General features: G+C 43.9%; 1 protein-coding gene across 2 annotated transcripts in view; it reads left to right on the forward strand.

Moving 5' to 3' along the window:
* Nucleotides 1–14,208, forward strand: part of LOC140906235 (sphingomyelin phosphodiesterase 5) — a 33,201-nt gene that overhangs the window by 10,084 nt on the left and 8,909 nt on the right. The gene's annotated exons all lie outside the window — the stretch shown is intronic.

Here is a 14,208-nt window from a genome sequence, read left to right on the forward strand (position 1 = left end):
GCTTAGACCCCAGCCTCTGTTTCCCCAGACTGCTCCAAACTGAAACCCCCTCCAGCCGTCTCCCCCAGCCACCCCCCGGCTCCTCCTCCAGCCTTTGTCTAATTTCCCGGGCAGAAGGTGTCACCTGGCCCCACCCCCCTCCTGGCTCAGGTGACAGGCTCAGGTATCGTCCCTCAAGTGAAGTCAGCCCCTGCTACCCCATCCCCAATGTAGACAGTCCCAGTAAAACTCCCCTGCGACATCCCTAGGTCAATCCGCCCCAGCCCCTGCTCCATCACAGTTGTATGTTATGTGTATGTGTGTCACGTAACTACTTTTTATTATTTTTATTTTGTTGCAACAAAAGTTAATTTTATGAAAACTTGTCATCTGAAAACTTTAAAAATATATGTAGATGTGGTATCACACTATTTTAAGATCATGGTTGGGGTATAATCATAGTATTATTAACACCAATTTTTTTGTGCAAAGTTCAAAAGATTTCAGTTACAAATATATGTACATATATTTCTGCCTCAACAAATAATGCAATTGCAAACAAAAATAATTCTCTTTTATTAATCATAGTTTTGTTTTGTTTTTTATGGGTTTTTCTATTTGTTATTCAAACACACGTTTGCAGCTGCCTGCTATCAACATTTGTCAAGGTTCCCTCCCCACTCTGAACTCTAGGGTACAGATGGGGGGACCTGCATGAAAGACCCCGTAAGCTTATTTCTACCAGCTTAGGTTAAAAACTTCCCCAAGGCACAAATCCTTTCATGTCCTTGGATGGGTACTGCTGCCACCACCAAGTGAGTTAGACAAAGATTCAGGAAAAGGACCATTTGGAGTTCCTGTTCCCTAAAATATCCCCCCAACCCCTTCACCCTCTTTCCTGGGGAGGCTTGAGAATAATCTACCAACCAAATAGGTAAACCAGATTCTTAAAAAACAGAACTTTATTATAAAGAAAAAAAAAGTAAAAGAAGCACCTCTGTAAAATCAGGGTGGAAGGTAATTACAGGGTAATCAGATTCAAAACACAGAGGATTCCCCTCTAGGCAAAACTTTAAAGTTATAAAAAACAGGGATAAACCTCCCTCTAAGCATAGGAAAAATTCACAAGCTAAAAACAAAAGATAATCTAACATGCCTTGCCTTATTTATTTACTCTTTTTGCAGTATTGAGACTCATTTTAGGATGATTTTAGGAGAAGGAGTTTTCTGACCTGATGCTTCTCTGCTTCCCCAGAGAACACACAACACAGAGCACAAACAAAGCTTCCCCCACCCACCCTGAAGATTTGAAAGTATCTTCTTTCCCCATTGGTCCTTTTGTTCAGGTGACAACCAGGTTATTTGAGCTTCTTAACCCCTTACAGGTAAGGAGGAATTCTAGGCTACCCTTAGCTGTATCATTAAACAGAACAAAGCACCACACCGGTAGCGTCTGACAACACTCCTTCCTAGGCAGTCATTTCCCATTTTGTATGTGTGCAACTGATTGCCCCTTCCTAAGTGAACTACTTTGCATTTGTCCTTATTGAATTTCATCCTATTTACTTCAAACCATTTCTCCAATTTGCCCCAGATCATTTTGAATTTTAATCCTATCTTCCAAAGCACTTGCAACCCCTCCCAGCTTGGTATCGTCCACTAACTTTATAAGTGTACTCTCTATGCCATTATCGATATCATTGATGAAGATATGGAACAGACCCAGACCCAGAACCGATCCCTGTGGGACCCCACTCGTTAGGCCCTTCCAGCATTACTGTGAACCACTGATAACTCCTCTCTGGGAAGGATTTTCCAACCAGTTATGCACCCACCTTATAGTAGCTCCATCTAGGTTGAATTTCCCTAGTTTGTGTTTGAGAAGGTCTTGCGAGACAGTATCAAAAGCCTCACTAAAGTCAAGATATACCACATCTACCACTTCCCACCTATCCACAAGGCTTGTTGCCCTGCAAAGAAAGCTCTCAGGCTGGTTTGACATGATTTGTTCTTGTTGTGATTTGACTCGATATGTGACAGAGATTATTACAGCAGCCTCCTTTATTGGGGAAGGAGTGACAGGAAAAATGTGTCATTCAGGCAAAGTAGCTATACCCAGAGAGAGAGTGGGGGATTTTTGTTGTAAAGAACAAATGCTTCAGATAGATCAGGTGGCTGAGCCAGTAATATTGGGGACTCCTGTTTTGAAGAGGAATGGGTTAGTTTTGGATTAGTTTTAGTTAACGAATGGAGTTCTGTGGCGTGTGGCTGGCTGGATGGCGAGCGTCCTGACATCAGGGCACATTCCAAGAATATGTGCTGTAGAAGCAGTGGAGGAGATTATACTAGATCATCAGGATGTGGGTAAAGGAGTTTCCCGATGTATGGATTAAGAATAAAGCAGAATGTGGTAAAATCAAAGCGTGTGTTAAAATCGTGGGGGATGAAGTGCCACCACAGAGACAATATAAATATCCTGTGCAAGCAGAGGCGGGAATTGAGAAAATAATTGAATCACGAGAACAGGGAGTGATTGAAAAGGGGAATTCCGCATACAAGAGCCCAATTTGGCCCGTATTAAAAGCTTCAGGAGATTGGAGATTGACAGTGGATTTTAGACAAATTAATAAAGCGACCCCCCCCCATGGCCTCAGTAGTAGCAGATCTACCTCAAGTAATGGCAAGAACACAGGGGGGTCCCTGAATGGTTCTCTGTCAGAGATTTGGCAAATTGTTTTTTCACCATCCCATTGCATGCCGATTCTTGGGCCCGCTTTGCATTTACATTTAAGGGACAACAGAACTTATTTAAAAGAATTCACCAGGGACAACATCACTCTCCGGCTATTGCACACCAGCAAGTGGGGTGAATGCTGGATCAATTGTCCAAAGAGGATCGGGAGAATGTCACCTCGTAGGTAGATGACATATTAGTGTTGGGGGACGCTGAAGAGGAGGTGACTGAGCGGACTAAAAAAGTCTAGAGACTCATCCAGGAAACGGGTTTCAAGGCTAATAAAGAGAAAGCCCAATCAGTGCAGAGGAGTGAGAACTATTTGGGGGCTGGAACCTCCTGAGTTCTCTTCCAACCCTGAGATTCTATGATTCTATGACCCTAGAGGAGCAAGGAATTCAGGTAGGTCAACAAAAGGTGAAATCATTAATGAATTTACCAAGGCCAGAGGATTCTCATGCGTTGAGGGTGATGTTAGGAGGGTTTAACTATTTAAGGAAACACACCTGGAATTTTGTCATTATAACTGGATCCTTGTGGCGTTTACTAAAAAAGAAAGTAGAATGGGAGTGGGGGCCTGAACAAGAAAAAGCTTTTTGTAATTTAAAACAAGCCTTGATGCAAGCTCCAGGATTGACATTCCCAGAGATAAACAAGCTGTTTGTGATTAAGTTGGCAGCAACCTAACAGAGTCTAGCAGTGATACTGATGCAGGAAATGGACAGAAAATTAATCCCGGTAGCATACGAGTCTAGAAGATTAGCCCCTATGGAGCAGCAGTTTGGGATCTGTGAAGGAGAATGTTTAGCTGCTGTGTGGGCCACTGAAACTTTTGCTTTGACTGCTGGCCCAGCCGCCATTATCATACAAACACCTCGCTCTCCCCTGAAGTATATTTTACCAGGAAAACTGCAGGGGAAGGCGTAACAAATACCAGGATGGCCCAATGGACCTTGATGTTAACTAGCAGAGATGTTACTTATGAGAATAACAAGCAAGCAAGCATGTTACCATATGCCCTCCTGATGGAAGGAGAGGAGCATGAATGCCCACTTCCAGAAACCGAATTGAAGTTAGTTGAAGAAGCAACCCCGGTAGCATAGGTGCCAACTTCTCCTGGCACTGGTGGGTGCTCGTGCCCCGCGTCCCGACTCCACTTCTGCCCCACCCCCATTCCAACCCCTTCCCCAAAGGCTCCGCCCCAACTCCACCCCCTCCCTGCTCCTATTGGACCCCTTCCCCAAATCTCCGCCCTAGCCCCGCTTCTTCCCCGCCTCTTCCCTTGAGTGCGCCGTGTTCCCGCTCCTCCCCCATCCCTCCCACAGTTGGTTAAGCTGTGAAACAGCTGTTTCGTGGCAGCAAGCCTGGGAGGAGAAGCGAGGACGTGGCATGCTCAGGGGAGGAGGTGGAGGTGGAAGTGAGCTGAGGGGGGGGGCGGGGCGGGGAGCTTGGCTGCCCATGGGTGCAGAGCACCCACCAATTTTTCCCCGTGGGTGCTCCAGCCCCTGAGCACCCATGGAGTCAGCACCTGTGCCCAGCAGATGAAGTGTTAAGCCTCAGAGAAAAAGAGGTTTGGTTTACAAGTGGTCATTCATACCGTGAGAACTCTACGAAATATATGGGATATGCGGCTGTACAAATTGATGGGGAAACTATTTCTGGTTCTAGGAGTATGACTTCAGCTCAGGGAGCAGAGGTCAGAGCTCTTAGTGATCTGCTTAAACAGAAGAATAATGTAGCAGGCTGTCTTTATGTCTATATGGATTCAGACTTTGTGGTACAAGGACTGTTATACCGGATTGGGATTTGGAAAAAGAATAATTGGGAAACAGCTGAGGGAAAAAAATTTGTCCAAAAGGGGGATTGGAAATCTATCTATGATTGGTTGAAAAAACACCCAGGAAAATTAAGAGTAAGACATATTAAAGGTCATCAAAAGCGAGAAGGGAATGATAAATATTGGAATGTTAAAGCGGATTCTTTAACAAAATTATCAGCAAAGGGAGTTATGGTAGTTACTAGAGCTCAAGCCATAAAACAGGAGGTTAAACCTGAGGAAAGATGGGGAAACTGAAATATACAAGGTGGCTATGCAGTGAATAAGAAAACAAGAGAGGTAAAGTGGGTACCTGACAAACTTCAAAGAAGAACAGGAGGACTTGTGGCACCTTAGAGACTAACCAATTTATTTGAGCATGAGCTTTCGTGAGCTACAGCTCACTTCATCGGATGTAGCTCACGAAAGCTCATGCTCAAATAAATTGGTTAGTCTCTAAGGTGCCACAAGTCCTCCTTTTCTTTTTGCGAATACAGACTAACACGGCTGTTACTCTGAAACTTCAAAGAGAAGAGCTTATTAACCTGTGTCACTCTGTGGCCCACCAAGGAATAGAGAATACTCTCTTTAAAGTAAAACAAATTGGAATATGGCCTAAGGTGCAAGAGGACAAAGAAAACTTTGTTAAAAATTGCATAAGGTGTGCAGCAGCTGGGAACAGACCACCGAATTCAGGACCCTTGTTGCACCAAAGAATTGTGGGGCCATGGAGTAGAATACAGGTTGATTATATTGATAAATTGCCTAAGACCCAAAGTGGGAATCAGTATTCATTAGTGATAGTAGACTCCTTTTCTGGGAGGGTGGAGGCAATTCCCACCAGAAAACATACTGCGGAGACCACTGCCAAAAAGTTGTGGGAAGTAGTGTTCAGTAGATGTGGAACTCCAAAAGTAATTGATTCAGATAATGGGCCATATTTTGTAGGAGGAGTAATTAAAAGTTTATTAAAAGCCTTAGGAATAAAACAACAACTACATATTCCCTATCATCCTCAATCCTCAGGGACAGTGGAATGGATTCATCAAACTATTAAACAAGCTTTACGCAAAGCAGTGCAAGAAACTGGCAAAGATTGGGATGATAAGTTGCCAGTGGTTGGCGGCCATCCAGAGTCGTGATGGATGGGGTCCTGCCTACCAGCCTTACCCTGTTAAGTAATGGGCAATGGCCTTTGGAATGGTTCAAAAACCCTCATATATGGAATCAACGAATTACAGGATGGAAGAAATATATGGAGTTTAATTGGGATCAAACTACTCTGAGGGGAGAGTGGAAAGGCGGAATGATGTTACACAACACAGGGAAGCAACGAAAGGCAGCAATGGCCTGGGGGTTGCCAAAAGTTATTCCTGGAGAGTTCTGGCAAATAGAAATAAGTGGGACACCCTTGATTCAAGAAGAAGGGGATTATAAATTAGTAGAATGAATGAAACATTATGGAGAGTGGGGACGAAGCAAATGGGTGTGCCCACAACTAACTTGGTCCCTAGAGGGATGTCATTTGAACCATTCAAGCGGACAATGTACCATGCAATATTTAGCCTTTAATGGCACAAGAGTGTTTGATTTAGGCAATGGGTATATCTGGGTGGTAACCACTGAAAAACATGTATTTTGGGGAAGTATGACAGAAAAAGGCCCAATTGAGTCAGGTAAACGTAATGTAACAGAGGTCATTATGAATGGAATTACTTACCGAGGTCCTCTATTTTTAAAAAAAGGAAATTGTTTGGGAATGAAAAGATGTGGACTGGCCCTTTGACATGGGGATACGTTGGGAACAGTGGGAAAAACTGATGGATGAAAGCGAAAAAATCAAGCAACGTGCAAAAGATGTATCGAAGCCTGCTTAGCGGGGGGAGGGGGGAATAAACACTTAGATCCACAATGGTCAAATATTAAAACTGGGGAAAGAAGAATTGGAAATATCTCACTGGTATGATGTTTTTAAAGGATGGTCTCCCAGTGTCGCAGCTCTGCTAAATTGAACACTACATCCTATTGTCATATTATTTGCATTAATGATTGTGTTAACCTTTATTATGCTATGTTCATACTGCTGAATAAGCAAGCCACAAGAAGTTTTGGAGCAAGTGATATATGAAATTGAATTGCCTGCAAAATTATAAAGTGATACAATAATTAATGGCATTAATCATGTATCAAGGGGGGGAATGTTGGAAGATATATCTATAAATATAGATATATCCCAACAACAGGATCCTGGGCTAGATGGACCTTTGGTCTGACCCAGTGTGGCTCTTAAGCCCCCTCCAGCACACACCCAGCTAGGGACACACCCAGCTGTAGAATCACACACAGTCTGCAATCAGCTCTGTATGGGAAGGCTCAGCTTGGGGAACTGCCCAGCACTCTGGTGCACACACCCTCTGGAGTGTAAACCCAAAATTAAATTGTCTTACTTTGTATAGTGATCTCTATACAGCCCTATTGAGCCCCCCTCCCTCAATGTGGAGGGAGATATACACAGCTTCCCCCTGCCCCCCGTTATGAATTGCACAAACTGGGTTTAGAATTAAAAAAACCAAGTGTATTAACTACAAAAGGTAAATTTTTTAAGTGATTATTAGGAATAGCAAACAGATCAAGGCAGATTACTGAGCAAATAAAACAAAACACGCAAATGAAGCTTAGTACACTAAGGAATACTGGCTACAAATAATAATTTCTCACCCTTAATGTTTCAAGCTGGTTGCCGGGTTTCTTGAAGGGAAACTGCACTGCTTGCAGCTTAAATCTCTAGGGATTCCTTTTACAGGCCGACCTCTCTTGCCTGCCTCCCCCAGGTTAGTTCCTTTATTTCTTCAGGTATGTTCAGCAGTCTTCCTTCTTGGGCAGGGAGGCAGTGGCGAAGAGCCCAGATTAACTCACTCCCCAGCCTTAAATAGGATTTGCATATGGCAGGAATGCTTTGTCTCCTAGTTTAACCCACCCCCTTCCCTGGAAAAGTACCAGCATTTCAAGATATCCTGTACCAGATGACATGATCACTTTACCTTGCCGTGTCAAAGCAGTGTCCCAGGAAACTTCTCAGGAAGGAGGGAAATTAGTATCTTTAAAGTCTTATTGTCTTTCCTAATGGCCCATTCAGGCTGATTGCATACTGTGTGGTGGGCATTCCTCAAGTGAAAACACAATTGTAATTATTACATAGTCAATATTCCTACCTTCAGATACACACATGCATACAAATTGGACAATCACATTCAGTAAATCGAAAAGGAGTACTTGTGGCACCTTAGAGACTAACCAATTTATTTGAGCATGAGCTTTCGTGAGCTACAGCTCACTTCATCAGATGTTTACCATGGAAACTGCAGCAGACTTTATATACACACAGAAATCATGAAACAATACCTCCTCCCACCCCACTGTCCTGCTGGTAATAGCTTATCTAAAGTGATCAACAGGTGGGCCATTTCCAGCACAAATCCAGGTTTTCTCACCCTCCACCCCCCCCCACAAATTCACTCTCCTGCTGGTGCTAGCCCATCCAAAGTGACAACTCTTTACATAATCAAGTCGGGCTATTTCCTGCATAGATCAAGGTTTTCTCACATCCCCCCCACCCCCATACACACACAAACTCACTCTCCTGCTGGTAATAGCTCATCTAAACTGACCATTCTCATCTAAACTGACCATTCAGTAAATCATAACCTTTCCAATGACACCTCACATGACCCATCTTGCATAAAACATATCTTAGTTATGCCATATTCATATCATAAGCATATCTCTATGAAGAATATGTGGCATAGGGTCACAGCGTATTAGGTCATTGCTTAAGACAGGGACTCTTATCTTTGGTCCTTGACGACATCCAATAGTTCAGGTTTTTAATCCAACGAGCATTTAATAGTTTGTTTTAAAATATACACTACTTAATATTGCATATGAAACACTTAAATATATTTGAAAATGTAGAAAACACCCGAAAATATTTAAATAAATGGTATTCTATTATTAACAGTGCGATTAATTGATGATTAACCACCATTAATTTTTTTAATCGCTTGACAGCCCTAAAATTAAATAATTAAAATGAAACACAACTAAACAATACATTAAATGAATGTAAAAATAATGACATTGAATTTAATTAATTTGAAGCTAATAAACCATAGATAAAGGATTCAGATTCCACATTTCTTTTAATATCTAATTTGTTTTCACATTTTATTCATGTGCTTTATTATATTGCCCTGTGGCCCCTTTGTTGTTTTTATAACTTCTTTTGGTGGCTCAGACTTGAAACATGGCTCAGGATTGGCCAGCTTCACTTGGACAATAGAGGACAGTGCCCCAGCCAGTCCAACAGTTGGGCTGAATGGTGTCTTCTTCTTTCAAACAAGACTGAACACTCTCTTCTCCTGCATGTTGTGTGGACATATCTTAGCAGTGTCAAAAGCCCTAGTGGTCTTCCCAGAGTCCCATTGCTGGGAATGCTCTGGCTGCGCAAAAGAACTTTTGTTTTGCAAAAGGACTAATGTCCCCCCTTGCTCTTCCAACTTCCATGCAATCATGGGCAGCGGGTATCACAAGCCGGGGGACGCTGAGTCTCCCCAAACAGCCCTGCGTGGCCCTGCTCACACTCTGCTCCCAGACCCCTTCTGCTTCCCATCGGCGCTCTGTGCTCTTCCCCTGTGGTGGGGCTCGGGCTGGGGCTGGGGGGGCCGGTCTGCAGCCAGGGACTCCGGGCGGCTGGAGCTGGTGCTCGCACCACCCAGTGCTGCGGGGCTGGGGGGCCTGGGCGCCGTGCCACCCAACCACCCAGTGCTGCGGGGCTGGGGGGCCTGGGCGCCGTGCCACCCAACCACCCAGTGCTGCGGGGCTGGAGGCACTCAGGCGGCCCAGGGCGGGGGCGGGGGTGGGGAGGTGGCGTTGGTGGAGGAAGGGGGTGGCACCTTGGTGTTGTAGTAGCCAGGTACTAACAAACTTCAACAGGACTGTGTTTTTTAAAGTGGAAACCTCTTTTCCAAGCTGCTGCTGCACCCTCAGTAGCTCTCCCTCAGCCTCTTCAACTCCTCCCCCGTCCTTCCTGTCTCCTGTCCTTTCAGACTCCCAACAGCCAGTGTTCCCAATTCTAATAATTACAAGCAACATCTAAACACCACATTCCCTCCTCTCTTAAGAAACTCTTCCAATTACAATAAACATTGTTGTTCTAACCACAGGAACAAGTAGAAAACAAGGCACTATACTGTTAACAGAATTATTACACTGAAAACCCTGTAGATACTACATAACATAGTCTCTAGTCCAGACAGGTGGTGGTCTGGGTCTGACAGGCCATCTTTCAAGCCCCGATTCCAGTGCAAAGTCTTGTTGTGTTGATACTACGGTGAAGTCATCCAGTGCAGACTGGGTGTCGGCATAATCTCCTCTTGGTGCATAGGCAGGTGCCAGAGAAGAAGCATTCCATACCCGCCCATCAGAAAGTCGATAGGTGTAAGGTCCCTTCTTCTCTATGATTTTAAGAGGAGCTGTGAATTTATGGTCCCCTTTGCATAAAATTCCAGGTTTTCGTATTCTAACGAAGGAACCAAACTCAAACTTTGGTTCCTTAGCACCCCACTGCTTATCTGTGAAAGGCTTATACTTCGCTTGGTTCTGTTCAACTGTTTTTCTCACATCATCCTCGGTTGGGGCCTCAGGTCGTGCCTTTAACAATCCCGCAATGTTCAGTTTAGTATTCATCTGTTTCCCATGCAGTAACTCTGCGGGTGATCTTTGCGTTGTGGCATGTTGTTTAGCCCGGTATGCTTGTAAGAAATCAGTAGTGAAGGTTATACACAATCGCCCTTCCAGTTTAACCATTTGCAAACTCTCTTTCAAACTTCTGTTAAACCGTTCGATTTCCCCATTGGCTTGAGGGTAGTATAGGGATGACTTTCTGTGTAAAATGTTCCTCTGTGCTAGAAAAGTTTCAAACTCCAGGGAAGTAAATTGACTACCATTATCTGAAATCAGTTCTTTTGGGTTACCTTCCCGGCTAAAAACTGAGGAGAGGAACTTAATTACTGTAGTGGAAGAGATTTGCGATGTAAACGCTACCTCAGGGCATTTACTGAAATAGTCTATTAAGGTGATGGCATAACGGCAGTCACCTGGAGCCGTATCAAAGGGTCCTACAATGTCAATCACCACTTTTTCCCATGCAGATTCAGGAAGAGGAAAAGGCTGTAATGGAGGGGTACATGTCACTGCTGTCTTATCATGCATTTGGCAAGTGACACAGGATTTTATGAGTGCTTCAGTTTGAGAGTCGATCCCTGGCCACCAATACAGATCCCGTAGTTGTTGTTTGGTTCAGACAATTCCTTGATGAGTATTGTGTGCCAGGTGTATGAGTTCTGACTGTAATTCTTCTGGCATAAGGAGCTGGTGTGTACCTCGTAGCACACAGCCATCAAGCAAAGAAAGTTCGTCCCGAACTCTAAAATAAGGCAGCAAAACTGGGTCAAGGTTTTTAGGGTGACCGGGCCATCTCTTTGTCAGAAATTCCCGTAGTTTCTGTTGAATTGGACACGCTGAACAAGCAGCTTGAAATTGTTCTCTTGTAACTGCAGTGAGAGTGCTTGTAATAAGCGCAACCACGACATCCTCATCCTCTGGTGGACCATCTGGTGAAAGCAAAGGCAGGTGAGAAAGGCAATCGGTGACCACGTTTTGGTTTCCAGGCTTATATTCCAGTTCATAACTGAAAGAGAGTAGTCCTGCAGACCCTCGAGCAATACGGTATCCTGCTCTGCCCAGTCCTTTCGTGGTGAGCAACGTCGTCAAAGGGCTGTGGTCTGTGCGCAACTTGAACGTGCGGCCCCACAGGTAAGTTCTCCATTTTTCAGTAGCCCAGGCACAAGCAAGTGCTTCTTTTTCGACTGTAGAATATTTTCTCTCAGCATTACTTAGTGTCCTTGAAGCAAACGCAACAGTCCTCTCTGTGTTGTCCTCATGAAGTTGTGTGAGGACAGCCCCAAGTCCATAATCAGAAGCATCAGTAGTTACAATTGTGGGCAATGCAGGACTGAACAGTGCAAGTACTGGACTATGTACAATAAAGTCTTTCACCATTTCGAAACTACCTTGTGCATCCATTGTCCACACTAAGGTTGAACTTCCCTGTAGTAATTCTCATAATGGTTCAATGACAGAAGCATAATTGGGAATGAATTTTGCATACCAGGAGGTAAGACCCAAGAAGGAATGTAAGGTTTGCAAATCTGTTGGAGGAGGAGCACTTGAAATTGCCAGGATATGATCTGGATCAGGTTTTAGTCCAGCCTGTGAAATTTTATGCCCCAGAAAGGAGAGTTCAGTTTGTCTAAATTTGCATTTGGACCTATTGAGCTGGAGGCCTGCTTTGCTGATCCAGTTTACAGACTGCAGGTTATTGTCATGTTCCTCCAAAGTATTTCCAAACATGATAATATCATCCAAATAGCACTGAACTCCATGTTGATTCTTCAAAATCAATGACATCATTGTTTGGAAGGCACTTGGGGCAGATGTGAGACAGTATGGAACACGTTTAAAATGGAATAGTCCCTCATGCGTAATAAATGCTGTGAGGTCTCTGCTATCTTCATGCAACATAAGCTGGTGGTATGTGCTCTGCAAATCAAGAGTAGAAAACATCTTTGCTCCATGGAGTTCTGCAAATACTTCTTCTGTGTGCGGAAGAGGATGGCTGTCAATCACAATAGCTTTATTTGGCTCCCTTAAGTCCACACAAAGGCAAATGCCTCCACCCTTCTTCTGCGTCACTACGACAGGTGAAACCCATTCTGAGGAATTACTCTCTTCAGTAATGTTCTCTTGAACAAGTTTTCTAAGTTCCTCTGAAACAGCTTCCCTGACTGAAAATGGTAAGCGCCGTAACTTTTGTCATACAGGCATCACATTATTCTGCATTTTAACTTTATGCAGAAACCCAAAAGCACAGCCGAGTTTCTCCTCAACTTGGTGTTGGGTCCTAGCTGAAACTGGTGTGTGTACCGCAAGAGTGCTTTGCTGAGGAAGATCAATTCGTCCATTAACTACCCTGAGATTTAAAGCAGCCAGTAAATCTCTGCCAAGGATAGGAGTGCCTTTGTGGACAATGTAGAACTCTGCAGTTACACAGCAATCACCAAAAGTAACTATTGCTGGCAGGCAGCCACGTACTGGAATATGGTTTTTCAAATAGCACACCAAGTGAAGCTTGAGTTCAGTGAGAGGCACATCTCTAAAGTAATGCAGATAGATGGAATCAGGTAGTATAGATACTGCTGAGCCAGTGTCCAACATTAGCTGAATAGAGTGTGGTTTGCCTGAGGGTATGGCGGAAATGTTTACCATGCACTTTATTTGTTCTGGAATATGTGCAGGACTGATTTTGTCCATGCTCAGCACAGTAACATCTGGTATCGTAACAGCATGCACCTGTTGATTGAACTGGCTGCTGCGACATACTTTAGCAAAATGTCCAATCTTTTTGCAATGATTGCACTGAGCTACTTTTGCCGGACATCCTGTGTAGCTTGCAAGGTGTTGTGGGGATCCACAGCAAAAGCATGCTTTTACTGTATTTTGAATTTGCTGATTTGGTGGTTTTTCATTAGTTTTCCTCTTGTAATTGTTTGTCTGCAGTGATAGTGAACTTTTCTGCAAAGGAGTCACAGACTGGACTGTGCCTCCTGTATCCATGATCATTATTTTGGCTTCAGCTGTAGCTGACTCAATCTGGGTAGCAATGGTTATTGCTTTTTCTAGTGTAAGTTGTGGTTCTAGAAGTAAACGTTCTCTTACACGAAGCATGGTTGTTTTCTCAATGAGCTGGTCTCTAATCATCTCATCTGCTGTATTCCCAAAGTCACAAGTTACAATCAGACTCCTCAGGGAAGCAATATACTGCATTATAGTCTCCCCTGGTTTCTGCTCATGCTGGCAAAATCTGTAGCAATTAGCTACTACATTTACTTTTGGTACAAAAAAGTTCTTTATTGCAGTGAGTGCAGTCTCCTATTTATCGTCTGCAAGGGAAAAAGTGTAAAATATACGCTGCCCTTCTGCTCCAAGGCAGTGGATTAGCAGAGCATGCTTTCTTGCTTCAGAAATCTCTGTAGCACTAATTGCAAGCAGATAAGTCTCAAACATATGGATCCAGGTAGTAAAAGCAATTGGAGGCTCACCTGGGCTTTGTAGAAAGGATGCAGGTGGGTTCAGAGGCAGAAGATCCATTCTTCTCACCAAAATGTTGCAGTAGCCAGGCAAGGTACTAACAAACTTCAACAGGACTTTATTTTTAAAGTGGAAACCTCTTTTCCAATCTGCTGCACCCTCAGTAGCTCTCCCTCAGCCTCTTCAATTCCTCCCCCCTCCTTCCTGTTTCCTGTCCTTTCAGACTCCCAACAGCCAGTGCTCCCAATTCTAATAATTATAAGCAACATCTAAACACCACACTCGGGCAGAAGGGATGGGCCAAGCCGGGGACTAGCCTCCCTGAGCCAGCGGTTCATGTGCCACCCATCCATGCAACATGTTTTGTGACCAACCTACAAACACTGTCTCCTTCAAAAATATTTTAAATCTTTCTATATTTACTCAAAATGAGTGTGAGGAGCTTAGGAATGCGTGTGAGAGGGAGCTAGTC

This window comes from Lepidochelys kempii, chromosome 2 (genome assembly GCF_965140285.1).
Source record: "Lepidochelys kempii isolate rLepKem1 chromosome 2, rLepKem1.hap1, whole genome shotgun sequence".
Classification (NCBI taxonomy): Eukaryota; Metazoa; Chordata; order Testudines; family Cheloniidae; genus Lepidochelys; species Lepidochelys kempii.